The 24,079-nt window shown below is 45.2% G+C and overlaps 2 protein-coding genes across 2 annotated transcripts in view; one reads left to right on the top strand and one right to left on the bottom strand.

Annotated features, from left to right (window-relative positions):
• The window catches only part of STYXL1 (serine/threonine/tyrosine interacting like 1), a 101,190-nt gene that overhangs the window by 76,486 nt on the left and 625 nt on the right, over window positions 1-24,079 (bottom strand). The gene's annotated exons all lie outside the window — the stretch shown is intronic.
• Window positions 15,586-24,079, top strand: part of LOC122931978 (N-acyl-aromatic-L-amino acid amidohydrolase (carboxylate-forming)-like) — a 32,126-nt gene continuing 23,632 nt past the window's right edge. Inside the window, exon 1 of the mRNA XM_044286102.1 lies at window positions 15,586-15,680. The gene's annotated coding sequence lies outside the window, so the exon portion shown is untranslated. The remainder of the gene's footprint in view (window positions 15,681-24,079) is intronic.

Below are 24,079 nucleotides of genomic sequence, written 5' to 3'. Positions count from 1 at the left end.
CATAGCACACTAGACGTACAACAAAACCAAAGAGGAAGGGTACAGGAAACAGACACAACAAACAATGACAACTAAGGGTGGCTCACAAAGCATGACACATTCAGCCAGGGTGCAGAGCTCCAACACAGACTGACAACAAGCAAACTCAAACTGACCTCAGGCTCCACCACACCAAAATATAAGGAGGCCTGAGGTCACACCCACCACACTCCAACAAGTTTAACCCCGTGCACACCAAAGCAGGGAAAACACCATTAAACGTTGCCGCAGGCAACTAAATGAAGCCACAACCTTAACACAAGGTTGTGACAAGTAAGGGCTACCCTGGGAAGCCACAACCTTAACACAAGGTTGTGACAAGTAAGGGCTACCACTGAGTATACTTGCCGGAAAGTCGGGGTTATGTGCATCCATGGAGTCTTAAAAGACTACCCCACCGCACTAGTGTCTCTAACCACAGTGGCCGGTAGATGGACCCACGAGGTGGCTGTCGCCACAAATCTACATTGTAAACTCATAACAGGGAGAGACTTTCCGGGATTCCCGGCACTGTGGCCTGCTATGAGAGTCACTGATACCCATGAGACAGGGGTAAACCTGGCAGAGTGGCCCGGCTCAGGGGGGAGACCAGAACTCTGGGAACCTGAGACTGAAGGGCCAGCGGTAGGGGGTGACCACCATTTCGGTGGAAAAGGGGGAGACAACCCCGCTGAGTGTGATGGTGGGAGACGTGGAGGACTTGCCACCGGGTCCTGAATTGGCAGACCTCAATGTCTCCAGGGATAATTTTGGTACCGCCCAACGTCAGGACCCAACCCTATCCCGCACCTGGGAAAATGTGTTAATAGTAGATGGTGAACCACAACAACCTAGGGCAGAGTCTTCCCCATTTTGTGGTTCATCAGGATATGTTTTATCGGGTAAACCAACTACGGGGTGAGCCTATTGAACAGTTGGTGGTTCCCAAGGCTTATCGCAAGCTTGTGTTAGATCTAGCCCACCAACACATTCTAGGGGGTCACCTGGGGCTGCAGAAAACTCAGGATCGTATTCGACAGTGGTTTTACTAGTCCAGCATATTCAAAGAAGGGGAAGAGTTTTGTAAGTCTTGCCCGACCTGCTAGATAACTAGCCCCCAGCCACATTTCCGTAGTCCCCTAGTACCTCTCCCGATTATCAAAGTACCGTTTGACTGAATAACTATGGACCTCATAGGCCCAGTACCGAAGTCCGACAGAGGGCATCAACACATCTTAGTCATTCTAGGCTTTGCCACTCTGTACCTGGAGGCGGTGCCACTGCGACATACCTCGGCCAAACTCATAACTAAGGAGTTAATGGATATGTTTTCCCGAGTGGGACTACCTAAAAAGGTTCTTACTGACCAAGGGACCCCTTTTATGTCCAAGGTGATAAGGGAACTCTGCACATAAAACGCTGCACATAAAACAACTACGGACGTCCGTTTACCATCTGCAAACGGATGGTCTGGTAGAACGGTTTAACCAAGCATTAAAAAATATGTTGAAAAAAAAAGGTAGTGTCTAAAAATGGGAAGGACTGGGACCTCCTTCTGCCCTATCTCATATTCACAGTGCGAGAGGTACCCCAGGCCTCTACTGGGTTCTCACCCTTCAAACTGCTATATGGCAGTCACCCTTGCGGTCTCTTGGACGTTGCCAAAGAGGCGTGGGAACAACAACCCACTCCACATAAAAGTGTCATTGAGTACATTACCCAGATGCAAGATCGGATAGAGACAGTTTTGCCTCTTGTTAGGAAGCATATGGAGGCAGCTCAGCGAGCCCAGAATCTGGTCTATAATCGGCAGGCTTGGGTCCGGATCTTTAACCCAGGTGATTGGGTTTTGGTTCTGGTGCTGACCGTGGACAGTAAGTTTCTGGCTACGTGGCAGTGGCCCTGCGAGGTACTTGATAAACTTAGAGATGTAAACTATAAGGTACACCAGCCAGGGCGGCGAATTTACTCAAACCATGGAAAGATAGGGAAACCTGTACAGAAGACTGCCCGCGGCTGGGTTTTCTAGGAGAAGAGGTACCGGCCCCTCTGTCTGATGCAAGAGAGGCGGCTGCCACAGTAAAAATTGATGACAGCTTCTCCTCTAAACAGACTCAGGAGGCCAGGGAGTTCATTAGTCGGAACACGGATGTATTCTTGGACCTCCCTGGATGCACTTCCATAATCCAGCATGACAGTGTCACTGAGCCTCAGGCAAAAGTCCAATTAAAACCATACCGGGTACTCGAGGCTCGGCGACAACCCATATCGGAGGAGCTACAGCTAATGTTGCAGCTAGACATCATTGAGGAGTCAAAAAGTGAGTGGGCCAGTCCTATAGTATCGATACCCAAGCCGGATGGGACGTTGCGGTTTTGTAACAACGAGGTTTCCAAGTTCGATGCGTATCCCATGCCCCGGCTGGATGAGCTCATCAAGAGGTTAGGACAACCCCGGTATTTTTCAGTTTTGAACCTCACCAAAGGCTACTGGCTGGTGCCCTTAACAGAGGCTGCCAAAAAGAAAGCTGCCTTCATCATGCCTGAGGGGCTGTATCAATATAAGCCCTTACCCTTTGGTCTGCATGGCCACTTTTCAGCGACTAATGGACATTGTGCTCAGTCCACATCGTTGGTACGTTTCGGCTTACCTGGACGATATTGTCATCCACAGTGCCGACTGGGAAGGTCATCTACCCAAAGTGCAGGCTGTAGTGGACTCCCTTCGGAAAGCTAACCCCCAAAAATTTGCAATAGGGTTAGAAGAGACTAAGTACCTGGGGTATTTCATTGGGCGGTGAGTAATCAAACCCCAAATGAACAAAATAGAGGCGATACGGAATTGGCCCCGACCTCTCACCACTAGGCAAATAAAGTAATTCCTGGGAATGGTGGGCTATTACATAAGGTTTGTTCCCCACTTTGCTAATCTAGCCGCGCCCTTGACAGGACTTGTGAAGGGACACAAGTCAACGATGGTTCACTGGGATGATTGGGCAGAAGAGGCTTTCTCCACTTTGAAGTTGGCCCTGTGCGGGTCCCCAGTTTTGGTGACGCCCGACTTCAAAAGGGAGTTTATAGTACAGACCGATGCCTCCGAAGTAGGCCTCGGTGTTGTACTGTCTCAGGAAGTCAACGGGGAGGAGCATCCCGTTGTCTTCCTCAGCCGTAAGCTCACCCCAGCCGAGGCCCGGTATAGTATAGTGGAGAGAGAGTGCCTGGCCATCAAGTGGGCACTAGAATCTCTCCGCTATTATTTATTAGGGAGAAAATTCCGCCTGGTGACTGACCACTCCCCTCTCAAATGGATGAGCCAGGCCAAGGACAGATATGTTAGCATGCACAGGTTAACATACACAAGAAAAGCCCACGAAAATGTTGGGAAAAATTGTCTGACCCTAAAGAAGCCAGCTCAGCATCATGAAGTAATCCTAAAAAAGCAAACTGAGACTAAACAGGCTAAAATAATCAGTAATTTTATTAAATACATAAATATGACAAAAGAGACAAAAGCACATCAAAACATGTGGTACGAATCACTCCTGAGGAATAGTATAACACAGATGTATATAAATGGAGGCTTGTAATAAAATGCTAAAACGTCCCTGGAGGTGGAAGTGAAGATAAGTGATCAGGTGGGGCCTATTTAAGGACCTGGCTGTCCTTAAATAGGCAGCTGGGCCCAGAAGTAGGGTCTCTGTGTTGGGATCTGGGAGCCTTGTGTCTGGAAGAAGGCTTGCTACCTGTTTGGCGTGAAAACAGGTTGGTGCTGCTATGCTCAAGGACTCTTTGAGGCAGAATTGCCACATGGTGTGAACTACCACCAACACTGCAAGGTGACTTTTTGAGTGTGAATAAAACACTAAACTGTTTGATCCAAAGAACTTGTTGTTGCCTCTATACTGCGTCAGCTAATTCTGTCTACCAGAGCGAAACCCCACTATATATAACTAACTGCAGGTCACAAAAAAAGTAAAAAAAAACAACAAAAAAATGTGCAGATGCAAATGAGCACACTACTGATCAGTGATCTGCAGCACGCACACACGCACACAGATCGTGCATGTGTGCAAAAACTATAGTATAAAAATTCACTACAGTGCTCTGCAAAATGCAAGCACGCAGATAGTGCATTCGTGCAAAAATCTAAACTGACACTAACTGAAATATATATATATAACTAACTACCACTAACTGCAGTTCTTTTTTCACACAAAAATAAAAAAAAAACTCAAAAATGTGCAGATGTAAATGAGCACACTACTGATCGGTGCTCTGCAGCACGCACACAGAGGGTGCGTGCGTGCAAAAACTGTAGTATAAAAATTTACTATAGTTAGGCCTCATGCACACGACCTTTGTTCTGGTCCACATCCGAGCCGCAGTTTTTGCGGCTCTGGTGCGGACCCATTCACTTCAATGGGGCTGCAAAAGATGTGGACAGCACTCTGTGTGCTGTCCGTATCCGTTGCTCCGTTACATGTCCTATTCTTGTCTGTTTTGCGGACAAGAATAGGCATTTCTACAATGGGCCGCCTGTTTCATTCCGCAAATTGCGGAAGGCACACGGGCGGCTTCCGTGTTTTGCGGATTGCGTGCATGAGGACTTACAAAGGTGAACACTGGCTAAAAATTTTACTTACATATATATATACCAAAAGCTGGAAGTGCTGCCTCTTCATTTGTTGAATATATGTCTTGGAGGAAAAGCCTGCCTCTGTGAGGAATTTTGCACCCAGTGCACAACTTCTAACTGTGCTGCTGCAATATTCGTGGTATTATATATATATATATATATATATATATATGTTGGTAAGGCTGATTAGTCAGCCTGCATTTGTGGGAGGGGCGGAGGCTCTTCATATACAAGCCACACCCTCACTCACAGGTGTGTGTGCTTTCAGGTGCCATTAGCAAACTAGCTTCTCTGGTGGTAGGAGTCTTTCTTTGCAGCATGGAGCTTGTTAGTTTGCTCTCTGCTACCATAGCATGCATGTTACGTATGTAGGTTGGGCCGGGGCCGTCTCTCCAGGCCGGTCGGATCCGACTTTGCTAGCGAACGGGAGGCTTCGCCTCAAAATCTGCTACCTCAGGTTTGCTCGTTTGGGCCTAAATACTTCCATTTGCTTTTCATTTTTGTTTGTTGTGTGAGACAGTGACAGGTCTCACTCAGGTTAGAGGCAAGGAAGGGGTGGATAGTTCGGTCCACACCCCTGTTCCACCACAGGTGAGAGAAGCTGGAGGTAATCAGCCTAGCACAAAGCCCCTCCCAGTGTGTCGACCCCTTACAGTTGGTAATAAGAGTTGGTTCCTATAAATCTTACAAGTTTCACTTTGCTTTGTTCGTCTCGTATGAAAAGTTTCTTTACAGCAATCCGGCTGAAGTAAGAGTTACCCGGGCTGCACGTGATGTCATGTTTGGAGATCGGACGCAGCGTTTATTGTTTGGGCCTTTTGCTGTAGCTGTTCCTTGCCATGTGTCTCCCCCCCCCCCCCTTTTCCCCCTGCTACCACCATCTTTAAACTTCATGTATTTCACTTTGGTAAGCCTAGCCTGCTGGCGTACACAGCAGAGCCTACAAGTCGTACTGTGCCGCTATAGATGACACACCTAACAGACGCAGCAGAGCCTGCAAGTCAATTACTGCGCTGCAGTCCAGTACAGTAAGGCCTAACAAAGCTATAACCCTAACTACAAGGCCTAGGCTAGTCTCTGTTACTTTAGGCGCCAAACATTAAAGTACAATTGGTAATCAGGTGTACTGACCTGCGTCCGTTCTGGGCCCTAGGATGCCGCTTACCCAGGATGGCCACCAAGCTCTCAGCAACCGTGCGGCCTTGCTTGATGCTAAGGTTTTCTGTCCATACACTGGAACTGGTCTTCCTGGGACAACCTCTCTTTCAAAGTGCTGTATCCAGACTGGGGACAGCAGATACTCTCCTTCCCTTGAGTATCCATTCACTGCCGGACATCCGCAAGCCAGGATGGAATTGGATTCAGCCCTTCACAGCACAATCCTTCCACCATGTCAGATCAACACTTACTGGTTCACCCAGAAGCATGCTGACTGTGCTGCAAAACAGCGGCCTCTAGTGCCCGGAATGCCAAATGACAGCTCCAATACAATTTAAACATAATAAATATACAGGCAGAGCTTCTCCACAATCTCACACTTTCATGCTCCGCTGTTATCCTGAGCGGCTTTTACACTTTTGGCTTTTATTTAATGTCTTATGCTGCATCCGCACGTCTTCACTGTACTGCACTTTTCTACTCTTGGTTCGTATTCACTCAGATTGGTCTCACATTCAGGCTGCGCTCACCTGTTGGCTGTTACATCTCATTCCGTCCCCAGCCGACAGCCGGATCCGTATTACATGCCTGTTATTACATGTTGTATACTCGGCTTACAGCCATAGCTGCTACTGTTACTCCGTTTTCATGCTCTGGTCGCACCACCCTGGTGTTCCCACCTTGCTCCACTCACAACCAGAGCTGCGTTTATACCAATTTTCATGCTCTGCTTATACCCAAAGTTGTGTTCACACTTCTACTGCTACACCAGGTTGTATACCCCACTCACCAAAGCCGCTTTCCATGTCTGCGGTCACATCAAGTTAATATTCCGTTCACATCCAAAGCTGCGTCCGCATGTCTGCTTTTCACATCTTGTCCTATACTCCTTTCACTACTAGAGCTGCGTCCACATGTCTGCTTTCGCATCACGTCAATACTCTGCTCACTTTCAGGTTGCATTTATACGTCTGCTTTATACCATGCTTTTCATGCGCTACCCATACTCAGAGCTGCGCCTATACCATGTTTTTAGGTACCACTCACATCCAAAGCTGCATTCACCCATTTGTTGTTACATCATGTGTTGTACTCTGCTCCCACTCAAAGCTGCATTCTCCTGTTTTTTTGCTACATCATGGTTTTGCTCAATCTCACCGAGGTAGTCTGCACCCACCGCTCTGGTACCTCTCTCCTGACAAACATAACTGCGTTCTTTTCAGGCTTACGTTCCCTTCCTCGGTGGTCTGTCACATTCCATATGCCTACTATCTGTTAATCCTGGTTCATAATCACTCAGACTGGTCTCCTTTTACTTCTGGTTCGTATTCACTCAGATTGGTCTCCTGCCCCAGTTCACCAAACAGCTCCTCAGCGGAGGTCAGTGGGCCGATAGGAGTACGTTTCCTGCTATGTTTTCACAAGCTGTTCATTTGTTTGTCACGATAAGACACTTCTCTTAGCAAACTTGCAATGCCCCAGGCATTTCATGTTTACGTTTATGGTTCGCGTTGGTTGGTGTTTTATGTATGCACGTGCTTCGGATTACTAATGTCTATATTTTTAACGCCTGTTGGCAATCATGTTCCTTAGGCCACCTTCTAGCCAATCCAATAATTTAAGTAGCTTCATATGCCATCAGGTCCGGCTTACGTTTTAATTACTTATCGTCACTGCAACGTCATCCCTCTGGCTTCGGGGGCCCTATGACCGATCTGGCCTCATGGCTCCGGGGGCCCCTTGACCACTTTTCATGTTTTGTTTGTTAAGGGTACGACATGGTTGTAGGCTGGTTAGTGTCCCAGGTTTCTGTTGGAGGTTATGCAAGTCCATGTCTTTGTCTTTCTAGGTTATCGAGTCCCGGTTGCTTACTAAACCCGTTGGGTTAAGGCCCAATCTTTTCCCCAGCCGTCCTTAATTCTAAGGTTCGCATCCCGGCGGCTGCCCGGCCCCATGTGCCCTTGGTGGTTGCTTCAGCCCCATGGCTTCAGGGGTCTGACCAATGGTTGTCTGTCCACCTGTGCAGCTATGCTTTTGAATGACTCATATCTTTACCTGCTTGCCAGCTTATGTTATTAATTTTAGTTAATGTCTGTTATTATCTCCATTTTCTGTCACGTTTCCCTTCGTCTTTTCAGGTCATGCAGTTGAACTATTGGGGTCACCTTCCATGTCTGTCAGGTCTCGTTCCTAATGATATTTCGTCTGCATGTTATTCAGGCCACGTAGTTTATCTTGGGTATCGCCTGCCACATTGGTCAGGCTCATGGTTTAATTCACGTGCACCTTATTCATGTCACTTTTCATAGTTATAATTCTTAAAAAAATAAAATTAAAAATAAAAAACTCGTCCCCACGACTTCGGGGGCCCGACGACTGCTTCGGCCCCACGACTTCGGGGGCCCGACGACTGCTTCGGCCCCACGACTTCGGGGGCCCGACGACTGCTTCGGCCCCACGACTGCTTCGGCCCCACGGCTTTGGGGGCCCGACGACTGCTTCGGCCCCATGGCTTCGGGGCCCGACGACCATTTTCAAACCTGCTGGGCTGATTGCCTGGTTTGTTGTCCATCTGTGCATCTAGGCTGATTTGGCCCCTATGTATCGCACACATACCTGCTTCCCTAATTTCCTAATAATCCATGTTGATCGCTCCATGTTGATCCATGGCTTCGGAGGCCCGACGACCTGCTTCGGCCCCATGGCTTCGGAGGCCCGACGACCTGCTTCGGCCCCATGGCTTCGGGGGCCCGACGACCTGCTTCGGCCCCATGGCTTCGGGGGCCCGACGACCTGCTTCGGCCCCATGGCTTCGGGGGCCTGACGACTGTTTTCAGTCCTGCTGGGCTGATTGCCTGGTTGGTTGTCCATCTGTGCATCTAGGCTGGTCCCTATGTATCGCATACATACCTGCTTCCCTAATTTCCTAATAATCCATGTTGATCGCTCCATGTTGATCCATGGTTTCGGGGGCCCGACGACTGTTTTCAAACCTGCTGGGCTGATTGCCTGGTTGGTTGTCCATCTGTGCATCTAGGCTGTTTTGGCCCCTATGTATCGCATACATACCTGCTTCCCTAATTTCCCAATATTCCATGTTGATCGCTCATTTTATGTTTTGACTGCAAACTGGTCCGGTTCGCCCTACAGCATCATTGTCATGTCTTACGCAGATATTTCGTCTTTCTTTAATTGTTCATGCTATCGTTCAGGTCCTGCCAGAGGAAGAACAAGTAGGGCAATTCGCTCTAGCATTTCAGTCTCTGATCGTAGTCGATCATATCTTGTCAACCAGGTCCCCGCGCAAAGTCTTTGCCTTTTTACCACGACCAGGAATTCATTTTCGCCAGTAGCTTCATTGCATTGCATTCCCTCACTCATGGGCGGGCATAGACAGAATCTTGTATATTATGGCTTCATAGCTTCTTGCCCCACTAACCTCCGACTCCCTACAACCATGTAGAATCGGATTTTGGACAAGGTCCAGCATTTTCTCACGGTAGAAGATTCAGATAGTAGGTCGGTCTTCACATCTCAAGCGTAAAAACAATTCTCAGGGGCGCACAGTAGAACAAAGCGCGGATAGCTGTTGTCTGGGTAACTATTCAAGGATTCTCTTCCTATCTACATGGTTCTTTTTGGCCCTCATTCCTGCATAGTCTAGGCAGTTAGGCTTTGGTCCCACGATCTCCTGACGCTAGGGCATTGCCAGTACTCGCACTAGAACCAAACTTTACAAGTTTCAGTTGGTTTATGATCCATTTCACAACGTATTCTCGGTCCTCCATTCCGCTTTGGTGCAGTATCCGCAATATTGAGCATCATGTCTCTGGCCTTGTCATCCACAAGATGGGTTGTAGGTTTCCTACTGGTCTTGCCTCACATACCCTGAATTTTCGCTCTAGATCCCAGATGCCTTGCAATTGGCTTGGGGATTAGTTTGTACATGCCATTCAAATTCCTTTTCTACCCTACTTGGCTTGGTTTTTGCCCACTTATAGACCTACCCACGATCATGGCTTAGGGCACACAACAAGCCATTTAGTCAGGTCAGCTAAGACACGCCTAGCTGGGTTAGGTTGTTCCCGTTGTTTTCTCCCTAGGGTTCTTCGGATACCTCTTGGCCGTAGCCATGACCACAAGTTGGTAAGGCTGATTAGTCAGCCTGCATTTGTGGGAGGGGTGGAGGCTCTTCATATACAAGCCACACCCTCACTCACAGGTGTGTGTGCTTTCAGGTGCCCCACCCTCCCTCCCTTATCTTCTCATTTCCACAGGGTATGCCCACTTATAGGCCTACCCACGATCATGGCTTAGGGCACACAACAAGCCATTTAGTCAGGTCAGCTAAGACACGCCTAGCTGGGTTAGGTTGTTCCCGTTGTTTTCTCCCTAGGGTTCTTCGGATACCTCTTGGCCGTAGCCATGACCACAAATATATATATATATATATATATATATATATATTGTGACAGGGTGTCACAGTGTTTTGCAGAGAAAGTGCTGGATGGTGTGTACATTGCACCAAGTTTCCGGCACTTCATGTGTTAAAAGGCTCCAGGAAGGTTTGGTTTTCTTTGTATCCAGAAGCTTCTTGGGAAAAAAAAGCCAGTTTAGGGTCTTGGAGCCGGTCAGGGAAGAGTTGGGTAGGTTCCCTGACCACCTGGAGCCAGTCTGGGTTTTACCTGCCTGGGGGACTGCTCACACAGGTGTACTAATTAAGTCAGCAGCCCTGACCCAGGAGCTCTCTCTCTGGGAGTCTGGGCAGTCTGTTTGAGAAGCTGCAAGCCTGGGAGCTCTGAGAGCGGTTAGCTTCTCCACCTAACTACTGAACTGTAAGTTGCTCTGTTTTCCCCTTGAAAATGCTCTTTGTGTTTTGTGTTATGAGTTTAGCTAGGGCTGCCGAGTGAGATAGGCAGGAGCCAGACTGCTATTGTTACTTTGGTTTTTGTTTGTTGTTTTGAGCAACTTGCAAAATAAATTGCAACAGTGTGATACACAAGCTACAAAGGTGTCGATTGTTTCTGCCCAAAACAACCCCGCAGGAAGGTGTAACAGTTCACAATATATATATATAATATATATATTTTAGTACAGACCAAAAGTTTGGACACACCTTCTCATTCAAAGAGTTTTCTTTATTTTCATGACTATGAAAATTGTAGATTCACACTGAAGGCATCAAAACTATGAATTAACACATGTGGAATTATATACATAACAAAAAAGTGAGAAACAACTAAAAATATGTCATATTCTAGGTTCTTCAAAGTAGCCACCTTTTGCTTTGATTACTGCTTTGCACACTCTTGGCATTCTCTTGGTGAGCTTCAAGAAGTAGTCACCTGAAATGGTCTTCCAACAGTCTTGAAGGAGTTCCCAGAGATGCTTAGCACTTGTTGGCCCTTTTGCCTTCACTCTGCGGTCCAGCTCACCCCAAACCATCTCGATTGGGTTCAGGTCCGGTGACTGTGGAGGCCAGGTCATCTGGCGCAGCACCCTATCACTCTCCTTCATGGTCAAATAGCCCTTACACAGCCTGGAGGTGTGTTTGGGGTCATTGTCCTGTTGAAAAATAAATGATGGTCCAACTAAACGCAAACCGGATGGAATAGCATGCCGCTGCAAGATGCTGTGGTAGCCATGCTGGTTCAGTATGCCTTCAATTTTGAATAAATCCCCAACAGTGTCACCAGCAAAGCACCCCCACACCATCACACCTCCTCCTCCATGCTTCACGGTGGGAACCAGGCATATAGAGTCCATCCGTTCACCTTTTCTGCGTCGCACAAAGACACGGTGGTTGGAACAAAGATCTCAAATTTGGACTCATCAGACCAAAGCACAGATTTCCACTGGTCTAATGTCCATTCCTTGTGTTCTTTAGCCCAAACAAGTCTCTTCTGCTTGTTGCCTGTCCTTAGCAGTGGTTTCCTAGCAGATATTCTACCATGAAGTCCTGATTCACACAGTCTCCTCTTAACAGTTGTTCTAGAGATGTGTCTGCTGCTAGAACTCTGTGTGGCATTGACCTGGTCTCTAATCTGAGCTGCTGTTAACCTGCGATTTCTGAGGCTGGTGACTCGGATGAACTTATCCTCCGCAGCAGAGGTGACTCTTGGTCTTCCTTTCCTAGGGCGGTCCACATGTGAGCCAGTTTTTTTTGTAGCACTTGATGGTTTTTGTGACTGCACTTGGGGACACTTTCAAAGTTTTCCCAATTTTTCGGACTGACTGACCTTTATTTCTTAAAGTAATGATGGCCACTCGTTTTTCTTTACTTAGCTGCTTTTTTCTTGCCATAATACAAATTCTAACAGTCTATTCAGTAGGACTATCAGCTGTGTATCTACCTGACTTCTCCATAACACAACTGATGGTCTCAACCCCATTTATAAGGCAAGAAATCCCACTTATTAAACCTGACAGGGCACACCTGTGAAGTGAAAACCATTTCAGGTGACTACCTCTTGAAGCTCATCAAGAGAATGCCAAGAGTGTGCAAAGCAGTAATCAAAGCAAAAGGTGGCTACTTTGAAGAACCTAGAATATGACATATTTTCAGTTGTTTCACACTTTTTTGTTATGTATATAATTCCACGTGTTAATTCATAGTTTCGATGCCTTCAGTGTGAATCTACAATTTTCATAGTCATGAAAATAAAGAAAACTCTTTGAATGAGAAGGTGTGTCCAAACTTTTGGTCTGTACTGTATGTGTGTGTGTGTGTATATATGTGTATGTATGTATGTATATATATATATATATATATATATAAAATCTCCCTAGCAAGGGACAGGGACAAGGACGGAGGGTGGTTTAAAGATCTGGAACAGCTGCAAATGAAAAATCAGTGCAGCTATTCCAGGTGTTCTTCTTTTCTTCTCTCTTCTTTCAGCAGCAAAGGGTTAAAATTGCAGTGGTGTGCACCACAAGTCCCAGCAAGCCACAAGCAGCACAGAACCTCTCAGCATGCAGTCACCAGCTAGAATGGCTGCCTGCAGGGAAGTTCAGCCCTTTCCTGTGCAGCTAAGGCTACTTTCACACTAGCGTTCGTCGGTCCGCTCGTGAGCTCCGTTTGAAGGAGCTCACGAGCGGACCCGAACGCCTCCGTCCAGCCCTGATGCAGTCTGAATGGATGCGGATCCGCTCAGACTGCATCAGTCTGGCGGCGTTCAGCCTCCTCTCCGCTTGCCTCCGCACGGACAGGCGGACAGCTGAACGCTGCTTGCAGCGTTCGGGTGTCCGCCTGGCCGTGCGGAGGCGTGCGGATCCGTTCAGACTTACAATGTAAGTCAATGGGAACGGATCCGCTTGAAGATGTCACCATATGGCTCAATCTTCAAGCGGATCCGTCCCCCATTGACTTTACATTGAAAGTCTGAACGGATCCGCGCAGGCTACTTGCGTACTTGCGCACTTGTGAAATTTTTTAAAGTTATTAATGCAGACGGATCCGTACTGAACGGAGCCTCCGATCGAACGGATCCGATCAAGCGCAAGTGTGAAAGTAGCCTAATAGCGCTGCCATTGGCTGGAGCGTTGTTTCAGCCAATCGCAGCGCTGGCAGGAGACCCAAAACACCAATGTCTCCTCCCTCACCTCGGAGATGACTGGTGCTGACCAGTTCAGCACCGGTCACCTCCCCCTGACCTCCCACCGACTCTCCCCGATGCCTGTGACAGCTTCCTGCGATGTGCAGGTCTTCATTGAACGGCCAATTGCAGCGCTTGGAGCTGCAGGGGGGCGGTGCAGCACCATGCTGCCCTTACCCGCCATGGCTGCCTGCCGGTAAGAGCAGCCATGGTGCTGCGATTCCGCCCTGATCGTTCTCCAGAACCCTGCAGAACTTGCGCTGTACAGATACGGCGCTGCTCTTTAAGTCACGTCACGGCACGGGTCATTAAGGGGTTAATAAATTACCCTCTTGGTCCCCAAACAAGCCTGATAAGGGACAATTTTGGGAAGCTTTGGAATATGTTCATTTAACGCTGCCAAACACAAGTGCACCCAATAGCTATGTCAGTGTCATGGCTCATGCACACGTCTGTAAGTGTTTTGCAGTCTGCAAATCGCGGATCCGCAAAACACAGATCCTGTCCGAGTACATGCCATTTTCTTTTTTTCACCTCTGTAGAAAAATCCTATCCTTGTCTGCAAAACAGACAATAATAGGACATGTATTTATTTGGGGGTATTTTCTGCATCTTTTGTGTCCCCATTGAAATTAATGGATCCGCATCCGATCAGCAAAAATGGTGGATAAGATATGGACCAAAACTACGGCCCAGTGCATGATCCCTCACTCTGACATTGTTTGCTATTGATGCCATTGCGCTCAAGAGTTTAGGGAAGGGTTAAGGAAAATGCAAAACTTAGCAAAAAGAGATAACATCTTTTCCTAAAAATGTGTGTGCCTAGGAAACTAGAGGGCGTTATATACCAATTTTAAGGTCAATTGGAGTAACTTTTGTTTGGGTAGAATTGATTCGAGTCCAAACCAAAGTTTTTAAAAAATTTGATAAACCTGAAACAAACCAAATCTCAAAAGGGTCACTCATCTCTAATATAAATAACATCCTACTGATATATTAGGCTCTTGTTGGTGGCTTAGAATGGTAGTAAAGTGCGAGTATATTGATGCATATATGGTAAGTATATCCAGCTTGTATGTCTGACTTCCCCGGCCGAGCTTGTATTCTTGCGGTGCTCCCATAGCTGGGGGCATGTGGCTTCTTTTCGGCATCCTGGATGTGAAAAGGATGTGAAAAGGCAGGAAGTAAAAACCCAAAATACAAAAACAGAAAATTGCTGCATCAGGAAGGGGTTAATACATCAAATGGATATATTTATTTAGATCTATGTACTTTACTATTGTGCTAGGTCATGAACAGGAGACTTGATTATTACAGTGGCACTAACTAACCAGCGATTTTTAACCAGCGGTTATCCAAGACTATTAAATGCCCCCTATATGCCCAGACCCCTCTGGCTCCCCGCTCCCTGCGCTGCTACTGGTCTCCGCACCACCGCTGCAGCTTCTCACCGTGCGTGGATGAAAACATCCGTGTCGAGAAGGGGGGGGGCAGACAATGGTGTGAATTTAAGCATAGTGTGCATACGAGGGCCCCGCGGCACACAATGCATTAATACATTTATTTGCATATTAGATCAGAACCATACTATTAAGGGTTTAGTGGGGTGTATAATTTGCATTTTATAGCCCACGTTTATCATTAAAGCATGACACTTTTGTTGCATGAAAAAGTGACAAACTGCATATTTGCGACTTTTTTAACGCCACTTGAGCAAAAAATTTTGGAGCAAGTGCTCTTTCTCAGCAGGCCTCGCCTTTTTCCAAAAAAGGGGGGCTGCGACCGTGCCACTTTTCTATGCCAGTTTTCTGTCGTATAAGAACACTGAAATCTACACCAGCCAGGGGCTAGCGTAGATTTCAGTTCAAGGGCAAGGACTGTCAAATCCTGCCTCTAATTTATGACAAGGCGTACGTCTTCTTTTAATGGGGTCTTCTTGAATATTATCGTCTTATACAGAGATTTGATCTTATGAAATAAATTTGCATTGTACTAGATATATTTTGTGGGTTGCTTGAGTGCCAGGACATTGGTAATGTTACTGCAGGCTTAGAGGCACACACTATGTGAGCCTGTCTGTTACATAGGCTGCAGCGCTGATTCAGCACTTCTATAGCTAATAAAGAATGTGTTCAAGGTTTAAAGGGGAGGGATGAGGCGGAAAAAAAAGCAGGAAGCTCTGATTTCTTTCACCCATTAATGGACACGGAAGACTCATCTGACTTACAAACCAAAGAAAATACTGAGATCTGCGGGAGAGTATGACAAGCACATGTAAGTGGGAAGCAGTTTTGCTGTTATATCACAACTAGGAATGGTACCCTGTTATATCACGACTAGGAATGGTACCCTGTTATATCACGACTAGGAATGGTACCCTGTTATATCACGACTAGGAATGGTACCCTGTTATATCACGACTAGGAATGGTACCCTGTTATATCACGACTAGGAATTGTACCCTGTTATATCACAACTAGGAATGGTACCCTTGTCTGCATCTATCATTTGAGTCCATGTAGGGATCTAGCCAGTGAAGCACAGTTATAGAGATCTGATATTTGTTTTATTCACCACGGATCACCGGTGGGCATATTTCACGTCAATGTGTATTTGAAAGGTCCTGTAGCGAGATGAACAGAAAATGAAACATTTAGAACCACCAAATGGGCATGCCAGCCTGAGAACAGGCCAGGCTAAGGGCTCATGCACATGGCTGTAAGTGTTTTGTGGTCTGCAAATTGCTGATCTGTAAAACATGGATACTGGCCAAGTACATGCTGGCATTTTTTTTAACTGCTGCAGAAATGTCCTATCCTTGTCTGCAAAACAGATAAGAATAGGACATGTTTTATTTTTTTTTGCTGGGTCGTTAACGGACTTATGGATGCGGACAGCATGCAGGACTCAATCGTGTGCTCAGACATTGCCCTCAGAGCGAGTTGGTCATATGAAGCAGCGGGTTCCTACCCGGTGGTCATAACAAGTTGCCCCATCTTGCCATTTCCATGGAAGAAAGGGATACAGTACTGGCCAAGGTGAGGAAAGTGCGCCACTGTTTCTGTAACTCCCATAATAGTGCATGTAAGCTATACAAACAGTGTAGAACAGCAAGCTACACTATTTGCGTAATTCCCGAGTTTTGAAAACAATGTAGCCTGTGTGATGCGTTGTTTGTGTAGTTCCTGTTCAATGCTATGGGAGCTGAGCGCAAGTCACTTGGCTGTTTCTGTGCCTCTTAACAGTGGAAACGGCAAAATGCGGCAACCCCTTTAACCCCTTCACGCAACATCACGTACATGTACGTGAGGGAATGTGGTGCCTCACCGCATCCCCACGTGCATGTACAGTACAGACCAAAAGTTTGGACACACCTTCTCATTCAAAGAGTTTCTTTATTTTCATGACTATGAAAATTGTAGATTCACACTGAAGGCATAAAAACTATGAATTAACACATGTGGAATTATATACATAACAAAAAAGTGTGAAACAACTGAAAATATGTCATATTCTAGGTTCTTCAAAGTAGCCACCTTTTGTTTTGATTACTGCTTTGCACACTCTTGGCATTCTCTTGTTGAGCTTCAAGAGGTAGTCACCTGAAATGGTTTTCACTTCACAGGTGTGCCCTGTCAGGTTTAATAAGTGGGATTTCTTGCCTTATAAATGGGGTTGGGACCATCAGTTGCGTTGTGGAGAAGTCAGGTGGATACACAGCTGATAGTCCTACTGAATAGACTGTTTGTTAGCTGCTTTTTTCTTGACACTAATACAAATTCTAAAGAAAAACGAGTGGCCATCATTACTTTAAGAAATGAAGGTCAGTCAGTGTGAAAAATTGGGAAAACTTTGAAAGTGTCCCCAAGTGCAGTCACAAAAACCATCAAGCGCTACAAAGAAACTGGCTCACATGTGGACCGCCCCAGAGCACCTCTGCTGCGGAGGATAAGTTCATCCAAGTCACCACCCTCAGAAATCGCAGGTTAACAGCAGCTCAGATTAGAGACCAGGTCAATGCCACACAGAGTTCTAGCAGCAGACACATCTCTAGAACAACTGTGAAGAGGAGACTGTGTGAATCAGGCTTTCATGGTAGAATATCTGCTAGGAAACCATTGCTAAGGACAGGCAACAAGCAGAAGAGACTTGTTTGGGCTAAAGAACACAAGGAGTGGACATTAGACCAGTCGAAATCTGTGCTTTGGTCTGATGAGTCCAAATTTGAGATCTTTGGTTCCAACCACTGTGTCTTTGTGCGACGCAGAAAAGGTGAACGGATGGACTCTACATGCCTGGTTCCCACCGTGAAGCATGGAGGAGGAGGTGTGATGGTGTGGGGGTGCTTTGCTGGTGACACTGTTGGGGATTTATTCAAAATTGAAGGCATACTGAACCAGCATGGCTACCACAGCATCTTGCAGAGGCATGCTATTTTATCCGGTTTGCATTTAGTTGGACCATCATTTATTTTTCAACAGGACAATAACCCCAAACACACCTCCAGGCTGTGTAAGGGCTATTTGACCATGAAGGAGAGTGATAGGGTGCTGCGCCAGATGACCTGGCCTCCACAGTCACCGGACCTGAACCCAATCGAGATGGTTTGGGGGTAAGCTGGACCGCAGAGTGAAGGCAAAAGGGCCAACAAGTGCTAAGCATCTCTGGGAACTCCTTCAAGACTGTTGGAAGACCATTTCAGGTGACTACCTCTTGAAGCTCATCAAGAGAATGCCAAGAGTGTGCAAAGCAGTAATCAAAGCAAAAGGTGGCTACTTTGAAGAACCTAGAATATTACATATTTTCAGTTGTTTCACACTTTTTTGTTATGTATATAATTCCACATGTGTTAATTCATAGTTTTGATGTCTTCAGTGTGAATCTACAATTTTCATAGTCATGAAAATAAAGAAAACTCTTTGAATGAGAAGGTGTGTCCAAACTTTTGGTCTGTACTGTACGTGATCGGCTTTCACTGCCAGCGCAGGGAGCGAAGCGCTGAAGGTTCAGTGAAGCCGGCGTGCTGGGGTTGCTAGGCAACCAGAGAAGCCGGCGGGAACAGCATCGGAGCTCTGACCCGCCCGCGATCGCTGTGATTGGTCCAATACTGCAGAGGGACCAATCGCAGTGCATCTGTGCAGGTAAGGGGGGGGTTAGGGAGGGATTATGTGCTTCTCCTTCTCTGATTGTCCCAATTCCTGTCAGGGAAGCGATCAGAGAAGGAGAGAGTGTGAAAAGCTGCTGTAGATTAATAGCTACCAGATCACATTAACCCCTTTAGTGCCGAAAAGCTGCTTCTGTGCCCCAGTCAGTGACACAGATCAGTTCTGTGCCTCATACACAGCCTGTCATCTGTAGTCAGTTCTGTGCCTCATCCCCTGCTTCGTACATAATTAACCCCTAATTAACCCCTTCAGTACCGATTTGCCCCAGTCAGTGAGATTAGTCCATGTCCAGTCATCTCCTCATCACCTCATCCAGACACCTGTCACTACTGTCCGTCCGTTAAGACAACTGTCTGCCCGTCAAGACACCTGTCACTCCAGCCTGTCCGTCCGTTAAGACAACTGTCTGCCCGTCAAGACACCTGTCACTCCAGCCTGTCCGTCCGTTAAGACAACTGTCTGCCCGTCAAGACACTTGTCACTCCAGCCTGTCCGCCCATCAAGAAACCTGTCAGTCCAGTCTGTCCGTCCATCAAGACACCTGTGACTCCAGTTTGTCCGTTCAATAAAGATACCTGTCACACTAGCCTGCCTGTCCGTCAAGTCACATGTCACACACTCCCAAGTTACATAAAAAAATAAAAAATAATAACCGTCAATAGGTGTGCCATCCTCCTGTGTGTGTATATACTCGTGTCCTGTGCTTGAGTGGCACCATTCTGTAAAATATAAGTCTCTTATGCCCCATGTGGTTTTGTGCCACCTAATACTGTAAAATAATACATGAATTAACCCATTTTCTGCCCCAGTAAGGATATTGGCACTACTCTGTGTCCCATACAAGACCCCTGGCTCATCGCCAGCCATCTGTGCTACCTGTGACACCTGTCAATAATTTCCAAGTGACTCGGGGAGTTTATATATTAAAAAAAGACAAAAAAAATCTACGTTAGTTTACAGTTTAAAATGACTAAATGGCTTTTCACTGCCGAAGAGGCATATGCTGTACTTTTTGAGGACACTGACTCCAACAGTGTAGATGAAGTGACATTTTTAGTTTCATCTTCCTCAGATGATTCCTCTAATGATGAACCCCCTCGTAGGCGTCCTAGGGGTAGTGCGCAGTCGCAGCCCCGTACAAGTGACTCTTCATGGATCCCCGCAGATAACTATGTGCCCCAGGTGCCTGAATTTGCAGCCACTCCAGGCATCAATGTAGATACAACAGGTTTCAGTGAAATTAATTTTTTCCAATTATTCTTCACTGATGACCTAATTAACTTGATGGTGGAACAAACAAATATATATGCAGAGCAATTTATTGCCTCCCATCCAGACAGTTATCTCTCAAGGCCCCGCAAATGGACCCCTACTAACACAACTGAAATGCTGTATTGGAACAAAGATATTTTATATCACACCCCTCTTCACAGTCTTGCCATGCCCTGGGCCCGTTTCGAAGCTCTTCTAAGATTCCTACACTTCAGCAATAATAATGAATGCCAACCCCCAAGCAACCCCAGTTATGACAGACTCTTTAAAATTAGGCCAGTGGTTGACCACTACAATTCCAAATTTGGTCAAGTATATACCCCCCAAAAATGTCTCTCAGTGGATGAATCATTGGTCCACTTCAAAGGCCGATTACATTTCCGCCAGTACCTGCCCAATAAAAGGGCTAGGTATGGTGTGAAGTTGTATAAGGCCTGTGAAAGTGTATCTGGGTATACACTAAGCTTTCGTATTTACGAGGGAAAAGATTCCAAAATTGAGCCACCAGATTGTCTCCCGGTTCTGGATATAAGTGGGAAGATAGTATGGGATTTAGTCCACCCTCTGCTGGACCACGGATACCATCTGTATTTGGACAACTTTTACAATAGTGTCCCTCTCCTGAAGTGCCTTGCTGCCAGAGGCATAGACACATGTGGCACAGTTAGAAGAAATAAAAAAGGGCTCCCTAAATCCTTTATAGATCAGACAGTGCATCGTGGGGAAAGCAGGGCTGTTTGCTCAGAAAATTTGATGCTGCTAAAATACAAGGACAAACGGGATGTTCTTGTGTTGACTACCCTCCATGCAGATCAGTCTACCCCACTCCCAGTCCGAGGAACCACAGAGCAGAACATCAAGCCTGTGTGTATCCAGGATTACAACAAGTTCATGGGTGGAGTGGATCTTTCAGACCAGGTACTACAGCCCTACAGTGCCTTAAGAAAATCTAAGGTGTGGTACAAAAAATTAGCTGTGTACCTAACCCAAGTGTCACTATATAATGCCTTTGTCATCCACCGAACAGCTGGTCATGGGGGGACCTTCATGGAATTTCAGGAAAAAATAATAAAAAAATAGATTTTTGGCGTTCAGGAAGGAGAGGCCAGTTTTTCATCCAGCAGTGCTTCTGGGGTATCAAGAATAATACATGGGCAGCATTTCCCTGGAGTATTTCCCCACACAGAAAAAAAAAGGCGACCCCAAAAAAGGTGTCGAGTTTGCTCGGTTAAAGGGATTAGGAAAGACACCACTCACTACTGTCAGACCTGCCCCTCTAAACCGGGCCTCTGCATTGGAGAGTGCTTTCAAGTTTATCACACCTCAACTGATATCAATTAAGTCCATTTCACTAATTTCTTAATTAATCCATGGCAAGACATTTTCAGTTAAGCATTTTTCCATTTGGCAATCCAATAATAGCTCCCCCCCAAAAAAAATTTAATAAAATAAAAACCTTAAAAATTCCCATTATACCCCTAGATGAATACATTAAAAGGTGTCATTTTATTAAATGAGGCAATTCTTCAATTTCCTTTTATGTTCTGGCACCCCTAGAGCCTCGATTTTGCGGTTTTCACTGTTGGGGTGAGTGTCTTCAAATGCGACATGGTGCCTGAAAATTATTCCAGCAAAATCTGCCTTCCAAAAGCCACACGGTGTTCCTCCCATTCTGAGCCCCGCTGTGTGCTCATACAGCACTTTACAACCACATATGGGGTGTTGACGTATTCAGGAGAAAATGGGTAACAGATTATGGGGTGCATTTTCTCCTGATACCCCTTGTTAAAATGACAAATCTGGGCCTAAAGGGAGATATTCTTGTAAAATATGACATTTTTCATTTTCACTGCCAAGTCTTTCTAAATTCTATGAAACGGCTATTGGGCCAAAGTGCTCAGTGCACCCCTTGAAAAATTCCTTAGGGGGTGTATTTTCCATAAACTTTTGGTGTTTTTTTACTGTTGGGGTGCCTCAGGGTGTCTTCAAATGCGACATGGTGCCTGAAAATTATTCCAGCAAAATCTGCCTTCCAAAAGCCATATGGTGTTCCTCCCATTCTGAGCCCTGCTGTGTGCTCATACAGCACTTTACAACCACATATGGGGTGTTTCTGTAAACTTAAGAATCAGGGTAACAAATATTAAGGTTTATTTTGCTGTTAACCCATGCTGAATTGCAGGAGAAATAGATCTAAAGTGAAAAATCTGCAAAAAAAGTGACATTTTAAAAATTCACCTCCATTTTCCATTAATTTTGGTGGAACACTTAAAGGGTTAACAATGTTTGTAAAATTTGTTTTGAATACCTTGAGGGGTGTAGTTTCTAAAATGGGGTCATTTTTGGGTGGTTTCTATTATATAAGTCTCACAAAGTGACTTCAGACATGAACTGGTCCTTAAAAAGTGGGTTTTGGAAATGTAAAATTTTGAAATTTGCTTCTAAACTTCTAAGCCTTCTAACATCCCAAAAAAATAAAATTACATTTACAAAATGATGCAAACATGAAGTAGACATATGGTAAAAGTAAAGTAATAACTATTTTGTAAGTTACCACTGTCTGTTAGATAACCAGAGAAATTTAAATTTAGAAAATTGCGAATTTTTCCAAATTTTCTGTAAATTTTGGCTTTTTTTTTATAAATAAAGGTGAAATATATTGACTTAAATTTACCACTAACATGAAGTACAATATGTCATGAGAAAACAATCTCAGAATCGCTTATATAAGTAAAAGCGTTCCAGAGTTATTACCACATAAAGTGAAACATGTCAGATTTGCAAAATGTGGCTTGGTCCTTATGGTGAAAACTAGCTTGGTCTTGAAGGGGTTAAAGTTAATTTCCAACTCCACAGGTATGAAATAAATGTTTGACAGATGAGGATTGCATCTCTGGGACATTTAGCCAAAGGACTGAAATAATCCCAGTTTTATTTTTTCCACCACCATAGGTTTTTATGGTGGTGGGAAAATGTTTCTATTTTTAAATTAGAGGGGCAAAGGTTTAAAAGTAATATCAGGAAGTATTACTTTACTGAGAGAGTAGTGGATGCATGGAAGAGCCTTCCTGCAGAAGTGGTAGCTGCAAATACAGTGAAGGAGTTTAAGCATGCATGGGATAGGCATAAGGCCATCCTTCATATAAGATAGGGCCAGGGGCTATACATAGTACTCAGTATATTGGGCAGACTAGATGGGCCAAATGGTTCTTATCTGCCGACACATTCTATGTTTCTATGTTTTAAAGCTTAACATTTGTTAATAAATTAAAATACATCCTTTTACCATATTACCTACATATACCGTTAAAAAATGCCAGTCTTAGCAGTATTTTGATATTATATTATTCACAAAATTCTTATTTCTCACTGATATCCTTGTGTTCTTATATTAGAATAATTTAGGCTGTACTTGCCAATGTATGATTCCTAGTATTAAGAGATGTTCCCTGAACCCCTTCACTCCCGGCACCCTACATGTATGTCAGAAGTGTATGGTTTACAGATGTTGCCTGCTCCGGACACCCAGGCCTAACAGCAGACACTTGGTGATAATGTCTGTAATCGGCAATAACTCTGATCGTCGACATTTAACCCCTCAGATTTCATACCTAAATGTGACCACAACATCTAAGAGCACAAATCCCAGAAGCCGCGTGCTTCCTAGCCTGGAATGCCTTCCTCTGGTGGAGATGGGGGAAAGCGTTCCATAATGGTAATAGGCCTTAGCCTGTACAAGGCTTCCAGGCCCATTACTGGTATATTCTAATGCTGGTGGCAGCACTGCATTGGAATATACTGAATTCTGTATATTCTAATGGATAAAAATCAATTAAAGAATACTCATGGCAATCTAATTATTGCATGTTCTAGTCGCCTAGGGTGACAAAAAAGTAAAAATTTGTTAAAAATATAAAAAAAATATAAAACTTAAAATCACCCCCTTACCCCAAAATTTAAATAAACAATGTAAAAAATAAACATCATAGGCATTGCCATGTCCAAAAACGCCCATTCTATTAAAATAAAAAACAATTTAACCATATGTTGAACTGCATAATGGGAAGAAATCAAAATGGCCAATATGCAGTTTTCTCGTCATTACACCTTCCCAAAGAAACTGAATGAAAATCATGAAAAAAATCATACACACCTCAAAATGGTATCTTCAAAAAGTACACATAGCCCGACAAAAAATTTGCCCTCACACATGTTTTTTTTTTTTTCATTTTTTAG

The sequence above is a fragment of the Bufo gargarizans genome, chromosome 3 (assembly GCF_014858855.1).
Source record: "Bufo gargarizans isolate SCDJY-AF-19 chromosome 3, ASM1485885v1, whole genome shotgun sequence".
In the NCBI taxonomy this organism is placed as follows: Eukaryota; Metazoa; Chordata; class Amphibia; order Anura; family Bufonidae; genus Bufo; species Bufo gargarizans.
The sequence above is the reverse complement of the archived record's forward strand: the minus strand, read 5'-3'. Positions and strand labels throughout refer to the sequence as shown.